Source organism: Pan troglodytes, chromosome 6 (assembly GCF_028858775.2).
Source record: "Pan troglodytes isolate AG18354 chromosome 6, NHGRI_mPanTro3-v2.0_pri, whole genome shotgun sequence".
Taxonomy (NCBI): Eukaryota; Metazoa; Chordata; class Mammalia; order Primates; family Hominidae; genus Pan; species Pan troglodytes.
This window is the reverse complement of record NC_072404.2, coordinates 86,380,710-86,401,083: the sequence shown is the minus strand read 5'-3', so window position 1 is coordinate 86,401,083 and position 20,374 is coordinate 86,380,710. Positions and strand designations below refer to the sequence as shown.

Sequence of the window (20,374 nt, the reverse complement as noted above, 5' to 3'; positions counted from 1 at the left end):
TACAGGCTGGTTAAGAGAGATTGGAAATATGACTCAGGACTTATCATTAAGTAACAGAATATTACACAGGTAGTAGCCTTCCCTGTCACACACCTTGCTTTCAAATTTATTTTCAGTCAGCACGTAATTTTTTTTTTTTTTGAGATGGAGTCATCCTTTCGCATCCATCAGTAGAGATGGAGTTTCATCGTGTTGTCCTCTCGAACTCCTGACCTCAAGTGATCCACCTGCCTTGCCCTTCCAAAGTGCTGGGATTACAGATGTGAGCCACCATGCCCGGCCAGCACCCAATAATTTAATTGGCATACTTAACTCTGTTCCACCCGGAACAGACTTAAGGCTTCTTAGACTTCTAAAGATTTTTTAAAGTCTTCTTTTTCCTTTTGGTTTCTTTAGTTTGTAGTTAAGGCTTTGCAGACTTGCCTCCTATAATGTCTTCTTTTATTTTTTATTTTTTAATTTTTTTTTTTGAGACAGAGTCTCACTCTGTCACCCTGGCTGGAGTACAGTGGTGCGATCATAGCTCACTGCAGCTTTGAACTCCTGGACTCAAGCAGTCCTCCCACCTCAGCCTCCTGAATAGCTGAATACAGGCACGTGCTACCACACCTGGCTAATTAGTATTATTTTTTTTTTGTAGAAATGGGGTCTTGCTGTATTGCCCAGGCTGGTCTTGAACTCCTGGGCTCAAGCCATCCTCCTGCCCTGGCCTCCCAAAGTGCTGGGATTATAGGCATGAGCCACGGTGCCCAGCCTTTGTCTTAGTTTTTGGTCCCCCTCACCCGACCCCAGAGTTCTAGAACCATTCCCTTGCAAAGAAAGGGACTGGTCACGGCTGGGGATGGAGAAGTGCTGTGGTAGGAGCCCTTTCTTCTCTTTCTTCCCCAGCTGGATCGCCAAACCTACCCTGTGGTCCTCGCCTTCCTGGCCCCATAGCTCCTCCTCGCCAAGCATGTCTTCCCCACTGCAGAGAGCTGCGGGAGGTACCAAGAGGGCCTTGTCTGCATCTTCTAGTTCCTCTGCCAGTCTACCCTTCGATGACAGGGACTGAAACCATTCCTCAGAGGGGTAAGTAGATGTTGCATTGTGCGGCCACTTCCTGTGTCTGTGGCAGCCTTCCCCCTCTCGTTTTCCCACATTGATGATAATATGCGTGGGACTGTGTGAAAACACCAGAAGTGCTGTACTCGTTCAGCACAGTGACACCTTCCCTCCAGCTCCAGTTTTTTTTTTTTTTTTGGCGGTCCTAGATGTTGTAGACATCAAAATAGTAGTACATCCTGTTTTTTGTTTGTTTGTTTGTTTGTTTGTATGAGATGGAGTCTCGCCCTGTCGCCCAGGCTGGAGTGCAGTGGTGTGATCTTGGCTCACTGCAACCTCCGCCTTCCGGGTTCAAGCACATCCTGTTTTTAATCCATCATCCATCGTGTCTAAACCTCTCTTAAACACATTTCTGTGTTCAGCATGTACAACCCCTGGTGGGGGCTGGGAGGTGGCAGATGGGGGAGTAAAGAGTTCATTTGTTGCCTGGTAAATTGCATATACTTTTTAGCTGGTATCCGCTAGTTTTCCTACTTGGGGATTTTGTAAACAGGTCTGTGTATCCTTATTTATTACCACATATGAGTTTATTCTGTATAGGTTATAATAATATATCTTGGTTTTTTAACTTTCCAGAAGGAAGAAAGCTAATGTCATACAGATCTTCTTTGTCCCCTGGCTGTTTTAATTGGCTTTCTCTGAAACATTTCTGTTTCTGTCAGTGCTGCTGTGGTGTACCCGATTATATCAATGTTATAAACTTGAATTGATAAGACGTGGTTGATGTTTCACGGGGTGAAATTTAACTCTAGGTCCATATTACTCTCCCGTTTATGGATGAATGATGGATGACTTCCTGGGCCATGATTATTTTTCTCTACAAAGAGCAGTGATCTCTCTACCTGCTAAGTGAGTAGCATTTGATTCTCTTCTTCGGAGAGAATACTGGGAAGGGTTGTCCTTCCCCTGCCTCATTTCCTCATTCTTCATCTCCATTGCTTTCATGTGAAAGTTTTCCTTTAAGACTTTGTCCTGGCCGGGTGTGGTGGCTTACGCCTGTAATCCCAACACTTTGGGAGGCCGAGGCAGGTGGATCACCTGAGGTCAGGAGTTTGAGACCAGCCTGACCAACATGGTGAAACACCTGTAATCCCAGCTACTCGGGAGACTGATGCAGGAGAATCACTTGAACCTGGGAGGCAGAGGTTGTAGTGAGCCGAGATCACACCATTGCACTCCAGCCTGGGTGACGAGAGTGAAACTCTGTCTCAAAAAAAAAAAAGACTTTGTCCCAACTTCCTACTAACAATAAGCTCATTTTTTCTTAAAATCTGAACATGTTTTTCTCATGGAGATGGGGTGCGGTGAGAGAATAGGGAGGGAATTAGGGTGGTTATATTTAAAGAGAACGGTACTTTCTCACAGGAATACTGACTCTTTGTTAGCTGATGAAGGCAGTGACTTTGAAGATAGCTTCAATCGCAATGTGAAGAAGAAAGCAGCAAAACGACCACCGAAAACAACGCCGGTGAGTCAGCCAGTTTTCTTTTGTTTTTGAATCTTGTGGGGGAAGCAGCCCAGCTACTCGGGAGGCTGAGGCAGGAGAATGGCGTGAACCCCAGGGGCAGAGCTGGCAGTGAGCCGAGATTGCGCCACTGCACTCCAGCCTGGGTGACAGAGCGAGACTCTGTCTCAAAAAAAAAAAAAGAAAAAAACTTAAAAGAGGTTCAGGTGATATGGTTCAAAAAAGGACAAGATTTACAAAGTATTAAGGGACGGAAATAGGAAGAAGAGAAATTTCGAAGAGAAAAGAAGAGAAAAGGACGTTAGGATATAGAGATACAGCAAGGGGACTCAAGGACTTTTTTTTTTTTAAGGGAAAAAAGTTAATAAACTTCAAAACAGTATAAAAATCAATTATTTCAGGACTGAGTCTAACTCAGACTGTGCTGTGGAATGGGCAGCGTAAGCCTACTTGTGTGATAATGATGAGACCAAGTGTTAATGTCACTGTTACCTTTTTTTCATATTTCTGATCTTTTTATACATATTAGGTGGCAAACAACCAAAGAAAGGGTCCCGAGTGGTACATCATCATAGCCAGAAACAGTCAGAGCCACCAGCCAATGATCTTTTCAATGCTGTGAAAGCTGCCAAAAGTGACATGCAGGTAAAGCAGTGTCTTACCTCTGTTGATACCATCTCACTTTTTGTAAGGTGGTAAGGACAAGTGTCTATAAACTTGATTTGATGTGAACATTTCAGTGAATGTAACATATCAAGAAAGATAAGATTATGGGGTGAATCCTTGGAGTAATAGAAGGGTAACCTTGAATGAGAGAGCATTTTTTTTTTTTTTTTTGAGACAGAGTGGTGCAACTGACCTCCCAGGCTCCGGTGATACTCCCACCTCAGACTCCCAGGTGGCTGGGACTACAGGTGCATGCCATCGTGCCTGGCTAATTTTTTTGTATTTTTTTGCAGAGAAGACAAGTTTGTGCCATGTTGCCCAGGCTGGTCTCGACCTCCTGGGCTCAAAGAATCCTCCCGCCTCAGCCTCCCAAAGTGCTGGGATTATAGGTGTGAGCCACCGTGCCCGGCTGTTTTCTGTATTTTTTGCAGAGTGGGGTGTGTCTCGTTCTGTTGCCCAGGCTGTTCTTGAACTCCTGGCCTCAAGCGATCCTCCTACCTCAGTCTTCCGAAGTGCTGGATTACAGATGTGAGCCATTGAGCTTATTCAAATAAGGGATCTTTTCACAGCGCGTCTAGTTTGTTACAGAACCCCAAAGTATCATTCATGCTCATCATTGACTGAAATTACAGTAGTTATGAGGACTGCTATTAAAGCTTGCTATTTAAAGTGTTAATAAAGAAGCATGTATATTACCACATCACCAGTTTAAAAAATATTTTGATTACTTTTTAATTGTATTTAATATTTTGACTGAATTTCAGTGTAATTGGTTTTCCTTGCAAGTCCATGTATTTAATTCTGTGCACTTTAAACATTATGCTAAGCAGGCTATAATAGTCTTCCCCAGACTGTCAGGTGCCTGAGGCACAAAAGAGATTAGAAATCCCTGGCTGGCTTTTAGGGGAAGGGTGGGCACTGCAGAAAACTTTCTACCTAGCCAAATGCATGTTTTGGCCAAATACATGTTTTTTTCTTATTAAAGGATTTTGAGGCCCAGTGCGGTGGCTCATGCCTGTAACTGCAGCATTTTGGGAAGCCAAGGTGGGTGGATCACCTTAGGTCAGGAGTTCAAGACCAGCCTGGCCAATATGGTGAAACCCCATCTCTACTAAAAATACAAAAATTAGCCAGGTGTGGTGGTACGTGTCTGTAATCCCAGCTACTTGGGAGGCTGAGGCACAAGAATCGCTTGAACCCGGGAGGCGGAGGTTGCAATGAGCTGAGATTGCGATGTTGCAATCCAGCCTGGAGGATAGAGCGAGACTGTCTCAAAACAAAAACAAAAACAAAAACAAAGCATTTTAGGTCAATACAGCAAGGAATCCTGTTCCTTGAAAGCACACCGCCTGGGTGTACCATCATGCCTCTGATCCAGCTGGGTGCTGTCGGGATCGCCTTCCTGACAGTCTTCCCCTCCACAATTCTCCCTCCCCTGCAGGTCTCTGATCAGGCTGTCCCCTCCAATGCTGAACCCCACCCCCCAGACCCTGCACAGCTCTCCCACCCAGCCCAGCTCCTCCTCCCCTGCTGGGTCTCTAGGGTTTGCCCGTGTGTGTTCCTCAGGGGTTGGTGACCTAACCTGGGCAGGGAAGAGGGGCTGTCTGAGGTCGGTGGGGCAGAAGGTGGGGCTCTGAGGGCCTTGGTTGGCTCCCACCCCCCACTGGGCGATCTCTGGGTGGAGACCCTCCGAAGCTCCAGTGCTATGAGATCCCCCCCGCGTGCAGGAGCTGAAAGGATTTGCAAATTTGGGTTATTAGAAGGGCCCAGCCTCCTGAGGGCTCAGCCGCCAGTAGGTGGCCTCCCCTTCTGGAGAATGGAGAGGCTGAAATAGGGCTGACTGCAGTCCCTCAGTGATGTGTAGGAGGGACGCAGGTGGCTCACGGAGCATGGCTGGGGTGAGTGGGGCCCGTGGGAAGTCATGCCACACCTGTTCGCCTGCAGCTGCTTCCAGGGCACAGCCTCAGGACCGGGGTCACCATGACCCCTTTCCCTCAGGGCTGGCCACTGCACCCCCATGGCGCCCCCCACACACTTGCCTTGGCCTTGCCCTGGAAGTTGAAGGTCAGCACGTACTCCCCAGGCCGAGTCTCACTTTGGCGGATCACGAAGAGGCCGTGGTTCCGGGGCCCCCCTGCCAGAACCAGTTGAGCAGCCTTGACCCGGGACAGTGTCCCGTGGAACCATGGGTAGTCGGATAGCTCCAGCTCGGGTTCAGCCTCGGGATCCGTCTCTGCACCCTGTTCCCCTGAGGTGGGGATGACAGTGTGAGGAACATGGGGGGGAAGGAGAAAGGGGGACAAATAAATAAATGTGAGAAGAGAGGTGACATCTTGTTGGTTTTTTTACATGCAAAATGCTGTTGGAATAATTTTTTAAAAGTTTGTTGGGTTTTAGTTTTTTTTTTTTTTTTGAGACAAAGTTTCGCTCTTGTCGCCCAGGCTGGAGTGCGATGCTGCAATCCTGGTGGCTGACTGCAACCTCTGCCTTCCGGGTTCAAGCGATTCTCCTGCCTCAGCCTCCCAAGTAGCTGGGATTACAGGCGCCCGCCACCACACCCAGCTAATTTTTGTATTTTTAGTAGAGATGGGGTTTCACCGTGTTGGTCAGGCTGGTCTCAAACTCCTGACCTCAGATGATCCACCCACCTCGGCCTCCCAAAGTGCTGGGATTACAGGCGTGCACCACCACGCCCGGCCCTCCCCTGTATCTTTGAGTCTTCATTCTGAAGGCTCCTATGTATACACGTTAAATAAATTTACACGCTTTGTCTCCTATTAATCTGCCTTGTGCAGCTAAGCACTGTGGCTCATGCCTGTAATCCCAGTGCTTTGGGAGGCTGAGGCAGGCGGGTCTCTTGAACCCAGGAATTCAAGACCAGCCTGGGCAACATAGCACGATCCCGATCCTGTCTCTAAAAAAAAAAGAAAAAAAAAAAGGCCAGTTGCAGTGGCTCACGCCTGTAATCCCAGCACTTTGGGATGATGAGGTTGTCAGATCACCTGAGGTCAAGAGTTCGAGATGAGCCTGACCACCATGGGGAAACCCCGTCTCTGCTAAAAATACAAAAATTAGCTGGGCTTGTTGGCAGGTGCCTGTAATCTCAGCTACTTGGGAGGCTGAGGCAGGAGAATTGCTTGAACCTGGGAGGTGAAGGTTGCAGTGAGCTGAGATTGTGCCATTACATTCCAGCCGGATGATGGAGCGAGACTCCATCTCAAAAAAAAAAAAAAAAAATTAAGCCAGTCATCGTGGCATGTGCCTACAGTCCCAGTTACTTGGGGGGCTGAGGCAGGCAGATCAGTCGAGCCCAGGAGGTCGAGGCTGCAGTGAGCTTGATTGCACCACTGTACTCCAGCCTGGGCCACAGAGCAAGACCTTACCTCTAAAAAATAAAATAATAAAATAAAATAAAAATAAATAAATAAATTTGTATGCCTTTTCTCTCATTTATCTGCCATTTGCAAATTGATTTTCCACTGAAACTTCAGAAAGCCAAGGGGAAGGCTCTCTCTTGGCCCGGATACCACTGAGTGGACAGTCCCCACTGAGGGCCCATGATCCCTGCCCACTATCCCTGAGGGGCTGGGCTCCTCCTGGGATCCCGTGGAGACCCTCAGAGGGTGGGAAGGTTTCTCTCCCGATTTGTGACGTGAGGTGTCTGGGACCCTGCCAGCTCGAAAATTCCACTAAGTGAGGTTCACCTTCACAGCGGCTGGGGAAAGAGTTTGCAGAGCAGATGGTCCGGAGGGTGGTGGAGGAGGGATTACAATCACTTTGTGGATCAGGGCCTGGGAGGCGCCCAGGACCTTAATTGTGTTTCTTTAAATGAAGCTGTTAATTAGAAAGCAGCGGCCCTTCCCCCCGGGGCTTGGCTCACCCCATTAGCCAGCAGAGCTGCTGTCAATTGCTCAGCCTGTCGGGCTGCCTATCCCTCCTACTCCTGGCCTGGCATCTCTCCTGGATGGTGGAGCCAACCTTCTTGCTGCTCTTCCTGTTCACAGCTGACCGTAACTGCCCTCTGCCTATTACCTGCCATGGCTCCCATTGTCCCTGACCTAACCGTTTCCTGAGCTCTCATCAAAATCTCCTCCTCACTGGCTACCCCAAAGGCCTTGATGTTCCCTGCGAGTCCCAGGTGCTTGTACACTTGCACACCTTTTAAAATTATTATTATTATTTTGAGACAGAGTCTTGCTCTGTCGCTCAGACTGGAGTGCAATGGCACAGTCTCAGCTCACTGCAACCTCTGCCTCCCGGGTTCAAGCAATTCTCCTGCCTCAGCCTCTCGAGTAGCTGGGATTACAGATGCCCGCCACGATGCCTGGCTAATTTTTGTATTTTTAGTAGAGATGGGTTTTCACCATGTTGGCCAGGCTGGTCTCAAACTCTTGACCTCAGGTGATCCGCCTGCCTCGGCCTCCCAAAGTGCTGGGACTGCGGGCATGAGCCACTGTGCCTGGCCCCGGCCAAATTTTTATTATTATTTTTTAAGAGTTAGGGTCTTGCTCTGTTGCCCAGGCTGGAGTGCAGTGGCACAATCCTAGATCACTGCAGCCTCCAACTCCTGGGCTCAAGTGATCCTCCAGCCTCAGCCTCCTGAGTAGCTGGGATAACAGATGCATGCCACCGTGCCCAGTTCCATTTCCACTCTTTTTGCTGGGCTTTTCTCTCTGCCCTCTCCCATCCTCCTCTGCCTGGCATTGGTCCACTCTTTATTTAAGCCTCGGGTTAGGTGAGCACGCCTAACAGCAACTCTTCCCTGACCTGAGCCCAGGCCTGGGTTAGGAGCCTCTCTCCAGCTCTTTCTATTTTTTTTTTATTTTAAGAGACAGGGTTGGCTGGGCACAGTGGCTCATGCCGGTAATCCCAGCACTTCGGGAGGCTGAGTTGGGCGGATCACTTGAGGTCTGGAGTTCGAGACCAGCCTGGCCAACATGATGAAACCCCGTCTCTACTAAAAATATAAAAATTAGCTGGGCATGGTAGTGGGCGCCTGTAATCACAGCTACTTAGGAGGCTGAGGCAGGAAAATTGCTTGAACCTGGGAGGCGGAGATTGCAGTGAGCCAAGATCACACCACTGCACTCCAGCCTGGGCAACAGAGCAAAACCCTGTCTCAAAAAAAAAAAAGAGAGAGAGAGAGGGCCTGGCTATGTTGCCCAGGCTGGTCTTGAACTCCTGGCTCAAGCGGTTCTCCCAGCTGGGCCTCCCAAAGTGTTGGGGTCACAGATGTGAGCCACTGCACCAGGCCCCCAGCCCTTTGGGGACTCACTGCCATCTCTGCCCAACTCCCAGTGCTCTGAGGCTCTCTTGGGGTGAAGACAAGACCTGCTCCAACTTCCTTCCAGGTCCCCAGGCCCTGGCCCCATAGAGCAGGCCTCACAGAGTCTGCTGGCGATTGGAGGTAGGGGGTATTTTAAGGAGGGTGATCCTGGCTGGCACCAACCTGAATCGCATTGAATTGCTCATTTCTCAAGCTGAGCTCCCGCCCTGCTAGGAAGCTGCTCCTGGTGAAGGCTGGACCAAGGATATACCCAGCCTGTCCACCCATCCTCGGGCCACTTGGACACTCACCCGGGGTCCACGCAGCCCTGGATGTCAGCTACCCACGAGTGCTTCTGCAGAGAGTCGATGGTCTCCAAGATGTATTCGGCTCCATTCTCTACCTTGGGAGGAAGGTGGCCGGGAGTGCAGAACACGGTCAGCAGATGGGCTCCAGACCACAGGACATAGGGTCAGAGTGGCTCAAATGGCTGATCCCCCTCTCCCACAGCAGGGCTCAAGGGCATGAGCAGCAGGAAAGAAAGTGGGGTCATCGTCGGGCACCACCTGGAACTCAGGCCAGGGACCCAGCTCACACTCTGTGAGCCTGCAGCTCACACTCTGTATTCCCTCCCTTCTGGGCCTCCCCACTGGGGATATGTCCCACCCCACTGATCTCAGCTCCTCTGCCTTAGAGACGCAGCCTCTGAGGAGGCCATGCTGGCAGGGGGAGGGATGGGTGGCCCAGCATCCCCAACCCATGCCCTGGCACCCCAGGGGTGGGGTTCAAGTTGAGTGGAGAGACAGGCTGGCCAAGCACACTGAGTAGGGGGGCTTGCATGTCTTAGTGCCTGGAGTTCTACCAGCATGGCCATGCGCTTCAGATACGAAGCCTCTGAAGGGGAAGAGGGCAGGAGACATCCCTGCTGGGGCCAGGCCCAGAGCATAACCCTGCATTCTGCTCAACTCCTCCCAACGGCCCTGTGAGGGAGAGGAGCCATTTCCCCCATTTTATAGATGAGAAGACCAAGGTTCAGGGAGGCCAAGGAACTTGCTCAAAGTCACACAGCAGCCAGTGGCAGGGCCAGGGCCTGAACCCAGGTCTCTGGGACACCCAGGTCCCGTGCTGTTGGCTTCCGGTGGTGTGCCTCTTGTCAAAATGCAGTTGTTGGGCCGGGCGTGGTGGCTCACGCCTGTAATCCCAGCACTTTGAGAGGCTGAGGAGGGCAGATCTCCTGAGCTCAGGAGTTCGAGACCAGCCTGGGCAACATGGTGAAATGCTGTCTCTACCAAAAATACAGAAATTAGCCAAGCATGGTGGCGTGTGCCTTTGGTCCCAGCTACTCAAGAGGCTGAGATGGAAGGATCACCTGAGCCCGGGAGGAGGAGGTTGTAGTGAGCCGAGATCGCGCCATTGCGCTCCAACCTGGGTGACAGAGTGGGACTCATCTCCAAACAAAGAAAAAAAAAACAAAAAAAATGTAGTTGTTGGGCTCCCAGGATGACAGAGCTGGGAGGGTTCTCGGAGACTGCCTTTAATCCCGCTCTGAACAGATGGGGAAACTGAGGCAGGTGAGCCCCTCTGCCTCAAGGCTGTCATGCATGATCAGCAGTTTAGAGGGTACCAGGTGGGCAGGGGCTGTGTCCCCAGCCCCCAGCCTGGATGACTCAGGGTCCAGGGTTGGTAAACACTCGCTAAATGAATAAGTGAGTCTGTGACTAAACAAATGAGAACGGGCAGAAACACAAACACAACCAGAAGCTGGGAGAAGAGGGTGGGTGCTTCATGCAGGATGAGTGGGTGGGACCAGGCCTCCCCGGGGACATTGCTTCACCAACATCCTCTGATCCTTTGCGGAGGCCCAGGGACCACAGCTCTGGCAGCCTGGAGCCGTGTCCTCAGAAACCCCTGCAGGCCACCCTGGCAGCGGTGTGGGGCCTGGGAAAGGCTGGGCTGCCCCTAGACCCACCGGGGTGCCTCCCCGCCCACCCTTGATGCCTTTGTGCCCTCTGTGGGAGACCGCCCAGTTCCCACACTCCGGTGTCCTGGGACAGGAACATTTGCATAACTGCTGGCGGCTGGCCACCAGCGAGGTGGGTGTGTGCTAGCTCCAGTGGGGGAAGGGAGGGCAGGAAGTGAAACTGATGAGCTTCGCCCAGGCCCAGGGGTAAATGGGAGCAAGGGGCCCAGATGTTGGGCGACGCCCGAGGCACCTGGCTGTGGAGCCCAGACTCAAGTCTTAGCTATGTGCTAGGCATCTGTCATAGGGTCTGGGAACCCCCCACACCAGGGCTCCCTCCCACTACTGTCCTGCCTTAGGCTCCTTCCCCTCGCTCCCCTAGGGAGCTGTAGCACCTAAAGGGAAGGTGGCCTGGGGCAGCCGGAGGATCTCTGAGGTTAGGGGTGTGACCTCACCTTGAGGACGAATGTGTTATCCTTCTCTGGCATTTCCAGGGGCATTGTGATGCGGACCTCAATGATGGCTGACAGTGGGATGCTGACCTTGGGCCTGGAGGCCTGGGGGCCAGAAAAAGGACAGTGAGTGGCCCCAGCACTTCCCGACACCCTTTCCATCCCCTGCCCGCTGCCAGGCGTTAGAGTGGCCCTCATATAGACTGCCACAGCCGTCCTGGTACAGAGGTATCCCAATCCCCATTTCACAGAGGGGGAAGCTGAGGAAGGCATTTCTTTGAAACAAGAAAGAAATTTTTCCTGGCTAGGCATGGTGGCTCATGCCTGTAATCCTAGCACTTTGGGAGGCCGAGGCAGGAGGATGGCCTGAGTCCAGTAGTTCAAGGACAGCCTGGACAACATAGCAAGACCTTATCTTTACTCGAGACCAAAAAATGGGCTGGGTGCGGTGGCTCACGCCTGTAATCCCAGCACTTTGGGAGGCCGAGGCAGGCGGATCATCTGAAGTCAGGAGTTTGAGACCAGCCTGACCAACATGGAGAAACCCCATCTCTACTAAAAAATATACAAAATTAGCCAGGCGTGGTGGTGCATGCCTGTAGTCCCAGCTATCTGGGAGGCTGAGGCAGGAGAATCGCTTGAACCCAGGAGGCGGAGGTTGCGGTGAGCTGAGATTGCGCCATTGCACTCCAGCCTGGGTGACAAGAATGAAACTCCGTTTCACAGAAGAAAAAGGAAACAAAAAGAGACCAAAAAACTTAGCCGAGTGTGGTGGCATGCATGCCTGTAGTTCCAGCTATTTGGGAAGCTAAGGTGGAAGGATCACTTGATCAGGGGAGGTCGAGGCTGCAGTGAGCTATGATGGCACCACTATACCCCCACCTGGGTGATAGAGTGAGACGATGCCTCAAAAAAAGAAAAAGAAAAAAAAAAAAAGAACCTCCTCCTATAGTCACCTTGCAAGTCCAGGACAGAACCAGAATTGACATCTGAGCCTCCCACCTCCAAGCCCTGAGGAGAAAACCCCACCTGGGCTGCCCTCTGCCCAATGCACCCATGAGATCTGTGGTTTTCTTATTTTTGACCTTGACCCATTGTGAGAAATACATTTAACACTGGGGCCCAATACACACATACGCAGGTAAAAATATCTCTGAAACAAACATCTCACCAGACAATAGTTACCCTTCCTGTGTGTGACAGAGTGTGATATTTTCTATTCTATTCTAGTTCACGTTTTAAAAAATGCTGGTCTTGGCTGGGTGTGGTGGCTCACACCTGTAATTTCAGCACTTTGGGAGGCCGAGGAGGATGACTTGAGGTCAGGAATTCCAGACCAGCCTGGGCAACATGATGAAACCCCATCTCTACTAGAAATACAAAAATTAGCCAGGCGTGGTGGTGCGTGCCTGTAATCCCAGCTACTTGGGAGGCTGAGGCACGAGAATCACTTGAACCCGGGAGGCGGAGGTTGCAGTGAGCTGAGATTGCACCACTGCACTCCAGCCTGGGCGACAGAGTGACACCCTGTCTCAAAATATAAAATAAAGTAAAAAAATAAAAAATGATGGGTCTTAAAACTTGGTTGCTTAAAGAAAAAATGCTGGTCTCCTACTACAGACCCGACCTTCCAGAGCAGGGCCTGGAGCCCCCGACTCAGAACGGGGCTCACTGTTTCCTGGAGTGAGTAAAAGGGACCAGTGTTCCCAACAACGCTGCGGGCAGGGTTGATCCAAGGTGAGCTGGCAGGGCTCTGTGGGACCACCACTCTGTGCCTGGCCCCACTCGCTCTGCCTCAAAGCTCCCTGCCGTGAGCCTGAGGCCCCCTTGGGGCTGGCCTGAGTGAGATTCCCAGCAGGGCTGTCTCCAGGACAGGAACTTTCTTAGGAGGAAATGGAAAGGCCACACATTTGATGGGCAGGCAGATGGGAATTCCAGGAAGAACTGGCCCCTGTCCAGTGGGTGCAGGGCTAGGCTTGGAGCATGAACGGGGCCTGGCTAACCCTGGTGTGTGGCCATCGTGCCGGCCAGTGGGGCTGGGGACAGAGCAGACAGAGGCCTGCAGTGGAGGCCTGGACTGGAAGCTTCAGCAGGTATCCTGCTGGCCAGAGATGCTGTGGTTCCCCAGTTTGGAATCTGAGGTCCATCAGTCCTGGTCCAGCTTCCTCCCACCTGCTCCAGCCACAACTCACTGTGCCCACATGCCTGAATGGTCAACTTGTTTTACAACTCCAGGCCTTTGCCCACAGAGCTTGAACCTCCAAAAGTGCTGTTCCAGGGTGCTGGCCACCTGGTGAACACTTAGGTAGCCCAAGCTTTTCCTCCGGGGCTCACCCCAGTAAGATTTGCAAGCATCTTGAAAATACCAGGTTTCCCAGTGGTTTCCCTAATGGCGGGGGGCCGGCCTCATTGTTCCTTGGGTCCCCAGGGCTTGGCCTGGCATAGGGCAATGAGGGGACCTGGAGTTCAGGAGGCTCTTCCTGCAGGGGTGAGGAGGCAGGAAGCCAGAGACCTGACTCACCAGGGCTGGCACCTCAAAGGTTGTGTGAGAGGGAAATCTAAGGTGCCAGGCAATGGCTTCTGAGCCTGCAGGCCCCGAGCTCCTGACTGCTCCAAGGGTGCATCTAGGCCTCTTGGAGGCAAGAGATCTGGACCGTGGGTGGGTGCAGAGGCAGTGGGGGTATCATTCAGGGCATCCCAGGGGGCTCACTCACCCTGGGAGCCTGTCTCCTGGGACCAGACACATTTGGGAAACTCAACCAAGTTCTTAGCATGGTAGGAGCTGCCCTCCCATGGGAATGACTCCTGAATACCCACAAATGCCCCCACCTTTGCATGACACAAAGGAGGGGAAGGGCCCAGTGACCCTGCAGGAACGCTGCCCTCTGCCAGCAGCAAAATTAGTGGGCTCTGCTGGGACTAAGCGGTGGAGTGGGGCGGGGGCGGGCACCAGCTGCTCCTTCCCCTTCTCCGAGGGCAGCAGACACTGCTATTTACAGAAGGGCAGCTGTGACTGTCACTCAGGCCCAAGGCACTGGAGCCCTGGGCTTCTGTCCCTGCCCTCTGGGTGACCCCGGGTAAGCCCCACCCCACCCATCACTGGGCCTTGGTTTCCCTTTCTGACAAGGAGTGGAGTCGGGCTTAGGGGTCTAGGATTTCTCCCAGGGAATTAAAGGCAGGGGCCTGGGCAGGAAAAAAGCCCTAGGGAAGTGTAGGGGTGCTGGGACCTGGGGAAAAAGCTCTTCAGAGAGTAGCTGTGTCCCCGGGAAGTCACTTTTCCAGGGCCCATGTGGCTCATGGGCAATGAGCCTTGGGGAGCCCACACCCCTGCACCCCAGCAGACTGAGAGATGGAGAGAGAGCCAAGAAGCGGCGGGTGACTCAGAGAGCACCCAGGGACAGAGTGGGCCCTGATGCGGGAGGTGGGTGTGGGGTCCCCGGTGGTCCCTGGGGGTGCTGTCGGCTGCTGCCCCAGCAAAACCTCCCCCTGCCTAAACCTCTCAGTGCCCAAGGACCTCCACTTCCATGTTCCTTTTGTTCTTGGGACCACCAGGGTGGCAGGTATCATTAGATCAGATTTTTTTTTTTTTTGAGACGGAGTTTCACTCTTGCTGCCCAGGCTGGAGTGCAATGGCGTGATCTCGGCTTACCACAATCTCTGCCTCCTGGATTGAAGTGATTCTCCTGCCTCAGCCTCCCAAGTAGCTGGGATTACATTACAGGCATGTAATCCTGTATTTTTATTAGAGACGGGGTTTCTCCATGTTGGTCAGGCTGGTCACGAACCCCTGACCTCAGGTGATCCGCCTGCCTCGGCCTCCCAAAGTGCTGGGATTACAGGCATGAGCCACCGCGCTTGGCCCCCAGTTTTTTGTTTTGGTTTGGTTTGGTTTTTTGAGATAGGGTCTCACTCTGTCGCCTAGCTTAGAGGGCAGTGGTGCAGTCTTGGCTCACTGCAACCTCTGCCTCTTGGGTTCAAGCGATTCTCCTGCCTCAGCCTCCCAAGTAGCTTGGACTACAGGTGCGCGCCACCATGCCCTGCCATGTTAGACCAGCTCTGGCACCCGCCAGCTGGGTGACGTTGGGCAGGCCACACTTCCCTCTCTGAGCATCTGTCTGCGCTCTCTTCTGTAATCTGGGGACCATGTGCTCACCTCGCCGGGCTGGGGTACCCAGAGGATGACAGTGTGTCTGTGCAGATGCCCACCAGGCTGGGGTCTGGACACACTGTGGGCTCTCAGAGGGTGGGCACTATTGTTACAGCTATTCCCACTTTCCAAAGCAGGGGGGCCACCTTGGAGAAGACGTGACACTACTGCCAGGGACCTGATGGCCAGCCCCTAAGAGGCGAAGGGTCAGTGCATGCCAGTGAGCAACAATGTTGGTGACAGCCAGAAAGAAGCCTGGCGTCCCCCTGGCCAGAAAAGGACCCCCTGGGCAGGGGCTGGGCTGGAGTCTGGCAGCTGAGCTGGGGAAGAGCAGAGCCCCATGGAGTCAGACACAGACCTCCCAGGGAGCCCTCTGTGAATGTGCTCGGTCACTCCTGCCCTCATCCCTGCAGGCCTCGGCTCTGGGAGGTGCCAGGCACCCTTGGGCTGCAGGAGAGGAGGGCAGGTAGCCGGGCTCTTGAACAACATCAAGAACGGTGCCCTGGGCTGGGCACAGTGGCTCATGCTTGTAATCCCAGCACTTTGGGAGGCCAAGGTGGCGGAGGATCTCTTGAGCTCAGGAGTTCCAGACCACTTGAGCAACATAGTCAGATCCCGTCTTTACGAAAAATAAAAAACATTAGCTGGGAGTGGTGGTGTGTGTGGTCCCAGCTACTTGGGATGCTAAGAAAGGACTGCTTGAGCCTGGGAGGTGAAGGCTGCAGTGAGCCATGATTGTACCACTGCATTCCAGCCTGAGTGACGGCCCCTGTCTCAAAACAAAAAGGAAAGAAAGGCTGGACATGGTGGCTCACGACTGTAATCCCACCACTGGGAGGCTGAGGCAAGCAGATCACTTGAGGTAAGGAGTTCAGGATCAGCCTGGCCAACATGGCAAAACCCTGTCTCTCCTTAAAATACAAAAATTAGCCGGGCATCGTGGTGGGTGCCTGTAAATCCCAGCTACTTGGGAAGCTGAGGCAGGAGAATCCCTTGAGCCTGGGAGGCAGAGGTTGCAGTGAGCCGAGTTCGTAGCACTGCACTCCAGCCTGGGTGACAGAGGGACACACACACACACACACACACGGACACACACACACACACACGGACACACACACACACACGAAAAGAAAAAATTAGTGCTCCAGAACCCTTTGGTGTAGCCAGAGGACCCTTCCTCACAAAGGAAGAACCGGGGTTGAAGGGGTGACCTGTTCAAAAGGCATGACAGGCCCACCTCCCAGGGTCCTGGCACCAAATACTTCACCCTGTCAACCAGATTAGACCACGCGGTCCCCAAAGGCAGTCCCTGGCACCCTCAGCTGCTGCCCAGGCGCCTCCTCTGGTCCCCCCAGGAGGTGGGATTAGGGGGTAACTCACCTTGGGCGGCACGAAGAACTCCAGGCGGAAGCTTCCTCGGCCACAGCCCTGCGCAGGAGCAGGCGGCACTTCTGCCACTGAGCCGAGCCCCCGGAGCCCGCGGCCGCGTCGTCGGCCACCATGAAGCGCAGCGCCCCCTCGCGTTGAATGTCCACCAGCTCCACCTTGGCAGCCAGCGTCCACGACAGCCTCAGGCGCCGCATCCACTTGTCGCGGGGCTCGGCGGAGGCCTCGGCGGTGCGCGGGGCAGCTGCCCCGTCGGGCTCGGGCGAGGCGCGCAGGTGCCACATGTCGCGCAGGGCGAGGCGCGCAGGTGCCACATGTCGCGCAGGTGCCACATGTCGCGCACGCCGTCCACCACGCACAGGCTCATGTTGCGCAGCGAGAAGCCCTTGCGAACGCGGGCCTTGGTGGCCGCGTGCGTGGACACGTCCTCCGAGCTCCGCGAGTGGCCGTAGGGCGCCGCCTTGAGTGCAGAGGTGTCCGCGAGCTCCGGCTTCATGGCCTCCGCGCTCACGGCCGCGCCCCGAGTCGTCGGTCCAACCAGCAGCACGCGGCGCACCTCCTCGCCGAAGACGTCCAGGAAGTTGGCGGCGAAGTCGGGGGAGAAGGAGGCGCCGGCGTCGGGCGTGTCGTAAGCTGGGTTGTCCCGCAGGAAACGGCAGAACTTGTGCGCAAAGTCCACGGCGGCCGCCTGCGCATGCAGCTCGCAGAACTGCCGCCAGTCCGGGACCGGGACCGGGACCGGGACCGGGGCGGCTGCGGCGGGGCCAGGGCCGGCACCATTCATGGCTTCCGTCCCATCGCAGCCACCTGCGGCTGTGGGCGAGAAGAGCGCGCAGTGACTTTCAGGCCTGTGATCAATGCGCCCACCTGTCCCCTCCTTCCAGCTCCCCTAGGACTCTCTGGGGCTGTGTGGGTGTGTGTGTACATGCACACGTGTGTGTTGTGGGACTACAGCAGGCAGCCATTCCAAGCAGCATGGATGTGTGTAAAGAGAAAGACAACTGGGGCCGGGCGCGGTGGCCCACGCCTGTAATCCCAGCACTTTGGGAGGCCGAGGTGCGTGGATCACCTGAGGTTGGGAGTTCGAGATCAGCCTGGCCAACATGGTGAAACCCCGTTTCTACTAAAAATACAAAAATTAGCTGGTTAGCCGGGTGTGGTGGTGCACGCTGTAACCCTAGCCATCGAAAGGCTGAGGTAGGAGAACTGCTTGAGCCCAAGAGGCGGAGGTTGCAGTAAAAATACAAAAATTAGCCAGGAGTGGTGGCACACGCCTGTAGTCCTAGCCACTCCGGAGGCTAAGGCAGGAAAATCACTTGAACCCAGGAGGCAGAAGTTGCAGTGAGCCGAGATTGCGCCACTGCACTCCCACCTGGGCGACAGAGGGAGACTGCAAAAAATAAGAGAAAGACAACTGGGGAGGCAGGAGGTGGTGTCTGCAGAAGGGGCAGTCCTGCATTCATTCTCTCCCCAAATAGTAGTCTCAGGGACCTCAGGGTCATTCCTGGGGCTGACAGAAGAGGCTGGGATGATGGATGCTTTCAAGTGGGGTCCCCATGAGCCTCTGGTGACCTCACTTCCTCAGTGACCTCTTCTGATGTTCCCCAAAGCCCGGTAGAAAGGAAGAAATCACATGGAATCCTGCTGGCTGGACCTTTGAAATATACCGAGGACTCAGCTCCTTCCTCCAGGTCCAGGCTGCCGTCCTGGGATTCACATAACTATTTTTCCTGCATGCAGCACTCCAGCAGCTGCTTTATGGTCCCCGGGATCCTGATCTTACTTCCTCTAAAGTCTGTTCTCCTCCCAGGAGCCCAGTCATTTCCAAAACTCAAGACTGCCATGTGCGGTGGAGCATGCCTGTAATCTCAGCACTTTGGAGGCCGAGGTGGGTGGATCAGGAGGTCAAGAGATTGAGACCATCCTGGCCAACATGATGAAACCCCGTCTCTACTAAAAATACAAAAATTAGCCAGGCGTGGTGGTGCACACCTGTAACCCCAGCTACTCAGAAGGCTGAGGCATGAGAATTCCTTGAACCCCGGAGGTGGAGGTTGCAGGGAGCTGAGATTGCACGCCACTGCACTCCAGCCTGGTCGACAGAGCAAGACTCTGTCTCAAAAAAATAATTTAAAAAAAGGGGTATGGAGCCAAGTTCCAGGCTGGTCCCTTTCTGAGACCTGTTTCTGGGGAACTCCGCTTCCAAGGGCAGAGTGGGAAGACTGAATCCCTGTTTCACGAAAGGAAATGACCACCTTTAGAGGATGGGGCACTCTGAGCGGCTGGGTGGGGGGGCGGGGGAATCCACAGCTGGGCTCTGCAGGAAGTGCGGGTCAGATAAGCAGGGAGTGGGGGCCAGGACAACAAGCTAAGCCAGGGCCTGTGGGCTCAAGAGGCAGACTCAGCCTCCTTCAGGAGCACCCAGTGCTGGACAGTTCCTGGATGGGCTCTGCAGGTGGAGGGCAGGCTGGGCTGGTTCCAGCTGCACTGGCCCTGGTTACTCCCACCCCACCCTGCCTTTCTGGGGTTGCAGAGCAGAGGTTCCCCCCTCCCATCTCCAGCCTTGGCCTGAGACACTCAGCCCCTTCCACTCCCCCAGTGTCATAACTCTCACATGGGCCCTGGCCCAGCCCCCTAAACCTGCAGGATACCCCCTTAGTGTCCCTCACCAACTCATCCCACCCAGCTGCCTTCTGGCTTTTCCAGGACACTCATACCAGTGCCTCCTGAGACCTCTGGTGGCACCCCTAAGATCTGAGCATCCCCAAACTCTGGAGACTACAGGTGCTAATAAAGCTTCCCTGGGCCTTTCTCTGAGCTCAACTCCCAGCCTGGCTGATCTCCAGGTACCTCAAACTCACCACATCCAAGTTCAAATACATCCTCTTCCTCCAACTCCTGCCTGTCCTCTGCACAGAGCCTCAGCACCCAGCCGGGCACTGCCTACTTCCCCTGTTCTGCCCCAATAGCAGGCAGGCCCCCAAGCCCACAGAGGCCTCGGGAACGCCCCTTGATCCTCTTCCCACTTCCACCCTTGCCCCCTGCCCCTCCACCACACCACATGGCTGTGGCCTGTCTCTTCCACCGAACCGTGAGCTCCTGGCTGGCTGTCCTCCCCACCCCCCAGGTGGGCGCTACCCTCAGATGGCCCGGAAGTATGTGGAGAATGGGGCCCAAACCCTGCTTCACCCAGAGGAACCAAAAGATGCTGCACGCCCACACAGCGATGCCCTGCCTTGCTCTGCCCAAACAGGTGTGGGCTGTGACCTCGTGTTGAGGGGTCACACCTGCTATCCCCCTAGACAGAGCATAGCCATAAAACGGCACCCAGCCAGGTGAGCAGGGAAGAGAAACCTCCCCAGGCCCCAGGGCTCTGACCAGTCCCCTGGCCTCACTTGGACAGTAAGAATGAGCGTAGCCCCAGGAAGACAGCAGCCAGGAGGCCTGAAGCCCCTAAACCCCCAATTCCCTGCAACCCAGGCTGGGTAGGCAGGGCAAGAAGTGCCAGCCTCTTGTCAGAGAGGAGTGGTTGGGAGGCCTGGCTTGTTGACTGCGGGACTTTGGGCCAGTCACTTCCCCTCCCTAAGTGTGTGGGGATAATAATAGCACTAAACCCACAGGATTGTTGTAAAGAGGACACGAACGGCGACCCTGATGCCCTTAGCTTGGCACAAGTAAGTTTGAAACCAAAAGCTCAGCCCTGGGAGGCCCAGGATCACTTGGGTGGAGATCCCACTTCCAAGACCCCCAAGGGAAGCCCACCCCTGGGTACTTGTATAGAAGTCCTCCCTAGGAGATTCATGCTAAGTAGGGAAGAGGGATTTAGAAACTTTAGACAGATTTTTCACAACAAGGGTAAAAAGAAAAGCGTGTGCATTAACCCTTGATTACCTAGAAGCATTCAACCAAGCAGCATCAGAAGCCGGCCTGC

At 54.0% G+C, this 20,374-nt stretch overlaps 2 protein-coding genes across 3 annotated transcripts in view; both read right to left on the bottom strand.

The window, feature by feature from the left end:
• CCDC146 (coiled-coil domain containing 146) overlaps window positions 1–5,447 on the bottom strand; it is a 256,062-nt gene extending 250,615 nt beyond the window's left edge. The window contains exon 1 of the mRNA XM_054687080.2: window positions 5,272–5,447. The gene's annotated coding sequence lies outside the window, so the exon portion shown is untranslated. The remainder of the gene's footprint in view (window positions 1–5,271) is intronic.
• Window positions 1–20,374, bottom strand: part of LOC747633 (probable E3 ubiquitin-protein ligase DTX2) — a 147,841-nt gene that overhangs the window by 4,792 nt on the left and 122,675 nt on the right. The window lies entirely within an intron of this gene.